Here is a 10,872-nt window from a genome sequence, read left to right on the forward strand (position 1 = left end):
CTAAAACATGTTTCTGATTTGCTCATATTTTCATTTGCAGTGTTTCTTTCTTCTTCAAATTTTATTGAAATTGTACATAAGTAGGCAGTACAGGTCTCAACCTAATGAATTACAGGCTTATGATATAAACAATAATATCATTTTACTATATTTAATTTGGACAATAATACCTGTGATAAAACTCTGTTGTACTTACCTCCAGAATAATTTGAGGCGCATTGCAAAAACTGTTTTATGAAGCTTGTAAATTTATACTATAAAAATAAAATCGGTATTGTTGTATGAGAATGAAGGTGTGATAATGTAAGTATGAGAAGGAGGAGAGAATATTAAAAAGTAATACATGATGTATTCTTTATTAATTTTCAACATCGCAGTTAGCACGCATGTCTTGTTTCTTCTCTGTGAAATATTTTGTCTTTGTACAATCTGTATTACACACAATCACACACACACACACACACACATATTAAATCACATACTCATATTTACAAAAACAACAACTTACTTTTTGCCGCCAAATGCGAAGAAAATACCCAAGCTTTTAAAAACACAATGTCAAGATAAGACGTACGTATATATTGATATAACACTAAAAATCGAGAAGATGATTCTTGATATGGAAACAAAGTTTATGTTCACAAAAGTCATTTTTATTATGAAAAGGAAGTTAAGCACCACCATAAAAAAGTGTTGTTTATTTTCTGGTATATAAGCAACTTAAACAATACATTCTCATAGTTCTAACAGATGGTATCATTCTTATTGAACATACTTATATGGATTAAAATGCATGTGAGATTATGTTTCACCTTGTTGTGCAGGTGACAAATGCAGCTAACGTTTTGGTTGTCATTTTTTTATTTTTTTATTTTCTTCATTTTGTTATTAAATAAGAGAATAATATGAAATTTTGTAAGCGCACAACTGTGGCGCCGATTGCCTATAAAACTTACCTTTGCTTTCAAGCCAACATTGCAAATGAAGCAATGCTTCAAATCCTACTGATAGTGATAAACAGTGTTTAATACCTTTACGTATTGGTTTGTCTTTACTGGAATTTCAGGCTATTGCATAGACTTTTCCAGGAGTTACGAGGTTTAGATAGATCTGATGCCATTTCTTAAATGAGTGCTTCCATTACCGACACTGAGGTTACCGATCAGGATGATGTATGGGGTTGCTATTGTTGCAATTTCAACTTATTGTTTTCTTAAAAATAATCAAAACGATTATAATTATTCACAATCACTCCCATACAAATATGACTCATGCTATGTAAATTGTTCCAATAGTTTCATTTGTCGAGGAGGATCATAGTGCTAACTTCGATTTTACCCCGCTCCATCCATGTGCCCCATGATTCTTTCGGACACCGATAACGAATACAATTCGCATTAACAGGAACTCGATATAATCAGATAAAACACTGCGGTATTTTTTATTTTGATGGCATTTGTCTGCAGTTCTCCATCGACTTTACAATATTTTAAAAATACCGTGACATGCCTTTAAAATAATATTTAAGGTTACATGAAATGAATTTGAAAGACAGTACAAGTCAAAATACATTTTTCATTATGATAATGTATCCACTTGCGTACAAAGCTGGTTCGAATATCTGTATAATCTGGTACATATGGTCAGGCTGTATAAGGCAGTATAGTAAAGTACTGTACAGAGTTCAAAGGATAAAAAGAAGTGGAATAATATCATGGTAAAAATAACACCTTAAGAATTACTGTGAGTGTAGCATATTATTCATCATCTGTTGTGAAATATTTTAAAGTTTTATATAATTTAACATGGTCTTTTGTATGGACTTCTTGCCTTATATTGAAGCATAATGTTTAGTCTAGTATCGTCGAGACGAATTATATTTACGTCATGAAAGTTAAACGTCTGCTTTATATAATACCTTCATAATGGATGCGTTATTTTTTCACATGATCAAGCGACACACCATTTAAAGTTTGATATAATGGAGTTTTAGCTGAATGTTGCTCCGTTGATTCCGATATAGCGAAAAGATATATAAACTGTGTGTGAAAACACGACTGATTTTTATCAACATGGTTGGATATAAAGCGAAATGACTTCAAATGAATGACCGTAATTTTATTGCAGTGCATGATTTGCAATAAAGACATGGATACTAGACAGGTATGTACATAGGTAGATAGTATGATTTGTTTGATGACCAGGTCTATTATATAATATTTTTAATCTACATATTCCATTATCTGTCTATTCTCATATCCGTCATGGTCTCTGTCTCGCATCCTGACGGATAATCGACGTTCTACTGTATTATACTTCTCAAGATTCCACTTTTCACACTAAAATTGCGACAGTTGTTTGGTTTCATAAACAGTAGTAACGATTTACGTTTTAACCAGCACTGGCTTAAGGTGTAAGAGTTGAAGAAAAAAGATTCGCTTTGAACCATTATCTGCACAAGGAAGTCAAGAACGACAAGATATATAATAACAGCGATATAACAAAATATATGTGGGTTATGCTAAAGAAAAGTAACAAATAGTATATTTTACTCTTTTTATTTTGTGTTCTCCATGGTTGTTGATGTCCATTCTTACAATCTGGCATAATATAATGTTATTATTGGTAATTGCAAGCTTAACATAAGAAGAATATTATAGTAAAATAGTTTTACAGACGTCCTTAAAATACAGTCTATTAGAGGAATAATGCGCATTGAGACATGTTAAATAATTTAAATTTATAATTTGTAGAACTGAATGCATAATTACATCATATAATGTCAGGACAGAAACACCAGAAGTCTCTTTACTTGATTATAGTATGTGCCATTATAGACTAGGCTGCATGTATGACATTTGAAAATATTGGAATCTAGGAAATCGCAAGCATAGTGAAATTATCAAATGCTATATAGGGTTAAAATACCCATCTCATCAGGTGGAAATATGATTAAGTAAAGTTCATTGCTTGAGATGGACTGTGCGACCCATTCTGCATACTGTAGTCTTATTTCGTGTAGGCACACTATTACCCATGCAAAGTCTCATACTATGTTCTATAGAGAAATTCATATACGTAGGTTCGGTGTCTTAAATTGGGCAATATTTAAATCATAGCCAATATCAACCAGCGAGTGAGAATATATCACGAATACTTTACAAGATCATAGTCTAGCAGTAAGAGGACAAAACTATACATTTAATTTTAACAAGGATATTTTTCCCATCTTGAACTCGTTCTAACACCATGAGTTGTTGTCCTTCCATATATATATATATATATATATATATATATATATATATATATATATCATACGTGCATGTATGCATCGATCTGATGTAGTATTATACATTTTCTTTGACATGATAAGTACATTTATCTCTTTATCACATTTCATTCGTTTCTTTTAAACCTATCAGAAGAAATATATATATATATATATATATATATATATATATATATATATATATATATATATATATATATAAACAAAACACTTGGCTTGTCTCTCAGTTTAAAAACTCGGTCACATTGTGCTTTTAGTCTTAATTACAGATCACATATAATGCATCATTTCATTAAGAATCGTTATAAAAGTAAAAATATGCTATCAGTTCCAATATCTTCTGGCAACTCACCTCTGAATCAAGGTATTGTTCTGGTGTTTTGTTTATGACTTCTTATACTGCAAATGCCACAAAGAAACATAGCATACTTTCAATACATTAAAACTGCAGCGTTGATAAAATGGTCAGCATATAAATCATATAATACACACCAAAACGATACTCCAAAAGAAAAGAAGCAACACAAAGTAAAGAACGTGTGCTACAAAAACACATATCATCAGTCTCAACTCGCTGAAGAACTTGTGCTCGAAAGTAATGTTTTCTAGATTACTGGAAAAACATTGCAATAATCTAAAATCATACAATGCATTATTTCCGATTAATTGTGGATACAGTATGGAATACAGTCAGAACTGACACAGTTGTCCAGTTGCAAAAAGTGGGTTATTAACCTAGCATATTTCAGTATTGAGCAGAGAATTTATAATATATATACATTTTCTACTTTTAGAATATTCTTGCCTTATTTCACGCATATAATATTTCATATAAACCTTCCAATTATAACGTTTCAAATAATGACAATTTCAAATTAAGTTTATATCAGTTTTCTAAAGTGTTTTCACTTTATCGTTTGCATTTTAAGCCACTACTTTTTATTGCTTGTTAAAATAATTCTAATTATTCTAAATCTGCCAAACGGTCCTTTAAATCAAGTTTAATCAAAGACAGCTTAATCATTCATATATAACAATTAAACAAACTCTAAAACGTCTATTCCAGACTAAAACAATATTACATAATGTTATGCTCATGTATACACAATGATGCATATATGGATGGAGCCAGTGTGATAAATGTTGCATTGAAAAAGTTTAGTAAATGATCCAGTATAAGAAACAAATGATAGCTTTCCAGATAAACGGCCTTCCAAAATATGATATAGAATGCCAATCATGCACAAATTTAGCGTCATGAAAATAATTGCCTGCAATGAATGCAGATAGTTATATCAAGCTAGTTTCTCTCACGCGATCTCTTACTGGTCGAACGTTGCACTATGCGGCAGTAAAATCTACCATAATTAGTTAACACGTTTGTTGTGTGGTGCTTGGGACAATTACATATATTTTACGTTGACCAGAACGTTCGCTGTATCTTATCTAATGGGTTATTGTCTAAAACATATATTTGACTGGCTCCACTGAAATGATTTTAAAAGTATATATGCGATGACGAAATTTGATAAATTAAAATTAAAATTAAAATCTTTTAAATTAAAATTATTTTATAAAATTATATTTTAAGTATAAATATTGTCAAATTCAAAATTACAAGGTTGCTATCCTATAATTTTCATTTGAATAAAAATACATATTTTCAACACAATCAAACCCCTAATTAATAACACAACAAAAACATCTTGAAGAAAAATTCATGATGAACAATTTTAACTTCTCAAATTAACGGTTCATGACTCATTGCTTTCTTTATATAGCAAGAATAGTTTTGTTTGCAAATAATCCAGTCTCCGTTGTCATACTCTGTTCACTCGCATGCACTGATCCTCCGTCAACTTGAAAATAAAGAGGTTAAATAATTCAGATTAAGCCAATCATTCCTGTTTAAAGTGTTAATAAACTTGTATCTATATAAATAATATAAACCTTTTGAAAAATTACTACCTTGGATAGTATTAGCTTATATAACCGTTGCAATGCTACTTCGTACTTTTGAAAGGTATATGATGATATAGGCCAGGGTCAAAATACCTCATAGCTTATTGCAGTCTAGTAGAACAGGTTTAGCTTATTGCATTATAGTAGAACAGGTTTTTCACATACCATGGTGACATTTGGGAACCTAGTGGACTTGCATTAAATTTTACGTTGTCTACTCTAGGAATATTTATGAGTGGGCTGTTTAATAATGCTGTATTTGCTACGCAGACGAATTTATTGGCCTTTCAGCTTCCTCACAATCGTGCATAATAACAACGCTTTGAAAATCAACACACCTTGCCTATATGCTAAGTCAGATATATGACAATAGATTAATTCATTTCTCTGATAATTTTTTATATATTTTATTCCGTCCAATGACCCAGCTAGTTTATTTGTTTTGATGAACATTTTACAATCCATGCTTGCAATTAGGGAAGAAAGCTATATATATTCATTTATTTCGCCAGAGATTTCGAGGCATTTATGTAATACATTTCATTACAGTTAACACGGGTAATGACTGCAAGGACCTAACGTATTTTTACTTTAACAACAATAAAATGCTTAGTTTAGAGATGGAATAACTGTATGTAAGCAGTAATGCATTTGCTGGCTATTTAAATTCATATGATATGAATATCTATATGTTATCGACATCGCAAAAACTAGTGTTATACAAAAAGTAGACTAATTTGATCACTCATTAAATAAATGCATATATATTGCATCTACATATATAATCTTATTACATTATTATGTCAGCCCTTTAATGTATAATATCTATGTATGTTCAGTCCTACAAACAACTGTATTACCATTAGATTTTCACACTTTCATTTGCTATCACCACACTGGCATTTAAAACCTGGAAAGAAGTGAAATGCAGGAGACCATCCTTGACACTTCGAACACTGAAACATAAATGGGGAAAGTGCTGGAATACAACTATAAAACAGTTTGCAAAATAAAATTCAACTGGGCTCCATATTGTAGTATTCCCTACTGCCATTCATTTTTATAGGTTACTGCATTTGTATGGGAAAATATGAACGAGTTTTTCGGTTGGAAATATTGCACGACCTTGGGAGTGGAGTATATCCATCTGAAAAAACGAATGCATATCTTTCTATACAAATGCAGTAACCTTTTTATTATATGTTCATTTTGTTATTACACCTAAGGCCTAATTATATAAGCAAAAATATACTACTAGAAACAAAATAACTTAATGTATGCCGTATTCCAAACTATATACACAAGCGCAGATTCATCATTACACAACAACAACAATGTTAATGCGCACATAACTCCGCCCAGACAAACTTAAACTTAGTCAAGCGCTAGGTATAACTTTCAAATGTCAATTTCGTTTTGGTCTAATTAAAATTGAATTTTGGAGTCATATTGTGAATGAACGCGCATGGCAACAACTTTTCCTTTTATCTGAATTGAATATATTTCGGTATTTATGTCAATCGTACGAAACTTCCTGATTATGGACTGGATTTATATATGCCAATTATACATATATTACATCGGATTTCAACAGCATGTTGACATGTGCAAGTGTATTTCTCTTTGAAATCATAATGTGGGAAAATATGTTGTTCAACTGCAATTATCTAAAAGACGCTATGGAATATAATGCTTATTTCATTTTGAGTGCAGTAAGGAAGACGTAATTGCACCTGGAATATATTTGAGTTTACAGTAAAATTTCCAAATGTGTAACCCAGCTTGATAACACATGATATGGCTCATGTTATTCGGATTTGAAGAAATTAGAAATTACACTTTGAAGAAATGCAGGATGTAAAACTGTAATTATATGATTTGCCATTCTTATTATCAGCTAAAGAAAACAGTTTAAACCTTGTCAGTTGCATGTTATTTGTAAGAACCCTGTCTGGCGTCTATAGCTAGCCAGAATCCAAACATTGTTTCAAAACAAATTTGACGCGGAATGTGGCAAAGCAGCTGGTATTTGGCAGTCCACGAAACATCTGCTTTAGTTCAATCAAAAACAAATTTAATCAACCAAAACATAAAGCACCTATTATGCGGGTGTACATTTGTTTACAAAGTAGTTCCTAGTACACTATTGGGCAAACGTGAGTGCAACATGTAGTGCACTTGAGTGCAGTATCGTAAAATACTGACCGATTATGACAATGTAAAGTTAAAGTGAAAAAAATGAGCATATAAAAAATCGTATTTCCTTAAGCAGGCTCGATTCACATTATAAACCGTATGCATCTAACCATATAACTAGCTATTAATCTGACTTAAAAGTCTGTTCCAAAAACTAATCTCTAGAACTGAAATACTCTCAATTTCGTAAAGCGATTGCCTCATTAATGTTATTAAGGCCAAGTTGTAACTTGATAGCAAATAGGGTTTATACAAAGATAATTCAAACCATAAGAAAAATTAAAAGTTTTGCTAATATTATTCATCGTCAACGGCGTCAAATGGAAGTATCATGTCGCCATCATAGAAAAGTATATTTATATAATGTTTTAGCAGCGAATATGGAACCTATGCATTTAAATGACTGTACATAAGTTAGTTCTATTTCACCATATGAAATGAGCAAGTTTAGATAGCAGCAAGTGGTGAGACAAACATGCACTAAAATGAGGTAAGCATACGGACAATCGATACCAAGGACATTTTTACATATTTAATTAATTCCAGAATAAGCATGTATCAATAACTTCATTGTGCTGACAAATCCGATTAATCTAAGAAAAATACATTTAGGTGACATAATTGGGATACAATATTGTATCTACTCTCGTTGGCTGTAAACTAAATAACAAAAAGAAGCGAAACTAACATGTGTAGTAAAATAAACAAATAATTTATATATCGAAGCAAACGATAAATAAAAAAATGTTTAATTTACAATATTATTAAATTAAATTCCAAAAAATCGCAAATCATTAGCTCAAAAAACATATTGACTACTCCGAATGAATTCCAATATTTAATATACCGATGACCCAATAGCTTTGAATGTACGGACGTACTATTAATATTTAGGCATCACAATGGCATACTCCAGAATTATGTTGAATGAATTCACAAATAATCCCATAATAATGTTTCAGTCATAAAATTGCAATTACATTAATTAACATAAGTATATGACTGCTTTTTAATAGTTTCTGAATATAACTAAAAACTCTGATCATATATTCCTAATGAATTATATTAAAATTGGAATATAGACTTTCTTTTACAAAACCTATATATACTAATTTCACATTACCAAGTATGTGGGTCATTTAAAATTCCATCAAATTCATAAACAAGTCAGATGTTGAAGTTAAATTTGAATAAACATCCATTTTGCCAATTATGATCGTCACAAAATCAGGAAAGCAAAATATGATAATAGTCAGGTAGGTCAAATTTATATCATCAATCAAGGACAATGGTCATGCAAATAATGTTAATTAAATATTCATCACAGTTATGTTTGTAACTATGACAATAACTCAGAACTATTTCAGTCATACTTTCAGTTAATGTCTCCAATGTACTGTCATTTTATCATGTTCAAAAATGAAAACAAAATGATGTTTAATACTGATGTTAAAATGCAGGTATGTATTATTAACGAAATTAGAAAACAAATTAAAGCTCAATGAATATGTTAAACAATAATTAAAGTTAATATAATTGCAATCTCTTGCTAATTTCAATTCAACAAAACCATAGTAATGACCATATCCATATAATATCGCTGGCAGCATTACTCACCTTGTTTAACGAATGATACGCTTATGACGAACACTTCATATAAACAGTCGGCCGTAACTCGTTATGAAATTCTATCTTGCCATACACTATGATACAAAATAATATTTTGTTCTCAAAACTAATTTTTGGCATTGCTGCTGTATACTTGCAATCCATTCCCATCAGACAAAAATATACAAATTCCTGAGATGCTAAACTCGAACGCCCTCAGGAAGATGTTAAAATGATGGTATGCATTGTTAAAGCACAGTAATGCTCGGGTGTTGCGTGTAGGACTGACCCGAATGAGTATTTATTTAATATTCTAGCTACAAATGATTAGAACTGGGAAGGGATTGTAAGCAAATATTTTTTGCACCAGGTGAGTCATAAATGTATCACATATTCAATGCCTTGCAATATGTTTCAATGGAGGAAATCCAATGTGCAATTTTGAAGCATGCAGTCGATGAAGAATACACTGAATCGAAACAGTAGCGGCATCAACAGATGGTGAGAAGTCGAAGCTCACTAAATTATCAACGAATCCTTTCTAACATGGTTGGGGCCAGTTTAGAATTTAGAATTTTCAGACACATTTATTACCCCCCCAACCCCAACATTTAAACATGTCAAGCTCATTCAATATGTCAAACATTAATATAACACAGTAATATTTTTTAATGAGTAGATTTTAATTCAATAAACCATATCAATCCATATAGTATCACTAGCAGCATTGCTCACCCTGTTTAATGAATGATACAATTAAGATGAATGACAGTTCTTATAAACAGCCGGTTGTAACTCCTTATCAAATTCTATCTTGTCATACACTATGATACAAAGTAACATGTTGTTCTCACAAAATATTCGTTCACATAGTAATTGGATACCTGACATTCATGCCGAGCAGATACAAAATATGCAACTTCCTGAGTGGCTAACGTCGAACGCCCTCAGAACGAACGTACATATAGATAGTTTTACTAACCTCTGTTCTCAAAATGTGAAATCAGTATAGATGCAGAAATAAGCGTTATATGTGCATACAACTGTAAGGTTTATGTGGGAACCAAGTACAATAATATTGAGAAGTTGGAACAGCCAACTTTCAAACAGTGTTACATTAATATCAAATGCGGATTAAGAACTTTGTCCCAAATTAATCTCTTTCTCTTTCTTCTCTCTAAATTTGAATTTGAATTTCTCGTTCTCGTTCCGTTTTTGAATGTCTCTCTTTCTGTTGATTCTTCTTTCTTAAATTGAATATCCTTCTCTTCTTTCTTCATTTGAAAATGTCTTTCTATTTCTCCTTTTTACATTTTAATTTTCATCATTCATTTCTGCAGCCGAAGTTTTCTAATGCTATTTCCATATGGTTTTTTTAATGTAAGTTATTTTAATGTCTTTTCATAACCGAAGTCTAGTGACTAATTAAATCCAAAGCACTTTATCAAACATACTTTTCCGCCAATACCGTATCAAATTATGTTTCATTTCCGCTTTACCAAAGCTGCATAGTAAGTAGTATAATATCTGACAGGCTTCAGCAAATCGGCATTTTTTAAAGAGTCGAATCCTTCGTTGATCGGTTCATAAAGAAAGTTTACCACTTCAGACGACATTGTGAAAACTTATAGGTTTCACTAAACGTTTTCCCAACGTATGAAATTGAAATACCTTCGGCTAAGAAAATTTCGAAAAGAAGTGAAATTAATTTTCAAGAATATACAGAAATGCCACGAAACTTTTCATAGCAATTCCTACCCGGGATAAGTTCCCACTTTCTGCTACGCCAATGTGGTCCTAAACTATGTGACATAAAG

At 31.3% G+C, this 10,872-nt stretch overlaps 1 long non-coding RNA gene across 1 annotated transcript; it reads right to left on the reverse strand.

The window, feature by feature from the left end:
• Positions 1 to 2,542: 2,542 nt before the first annotated feature.
• On the reverse strand, positions 2,543 to 9,526 carry LOC149774176 (uncharacterized). Its single transcript, XR_016417011.1, has 2 exons — positions 6,112 to 9,526; positions 2,543 to 5,148 (listed from the first exon to the last, which is right to left on the reverse strand). It is a non-coding gene; the product is annotated as an uncharacterized LOC149774176 (long non-coding RNA).
• Between the last annotated feature and the right edge of the window lie 1,346 nt (positions 9,527 to 10,872).

Source organism: Sinohyriopsis cumingii, unplaced genomic scaffold (assembly GCF_028554795.1).
Source record: "Sinohyriopsis cumingii isolate HCF-2022 unplaced genomic scaffold, ASM2855479v2 utg000426l, whole genome shotgun sequence".
Classification (NCBI taxonomy): Eukaryota; Metazoa; Mollusca; class Bivalvia; order Unionida; family Unionidae; genus Sinohyriopsis; species Sinohyriopsis cumingii.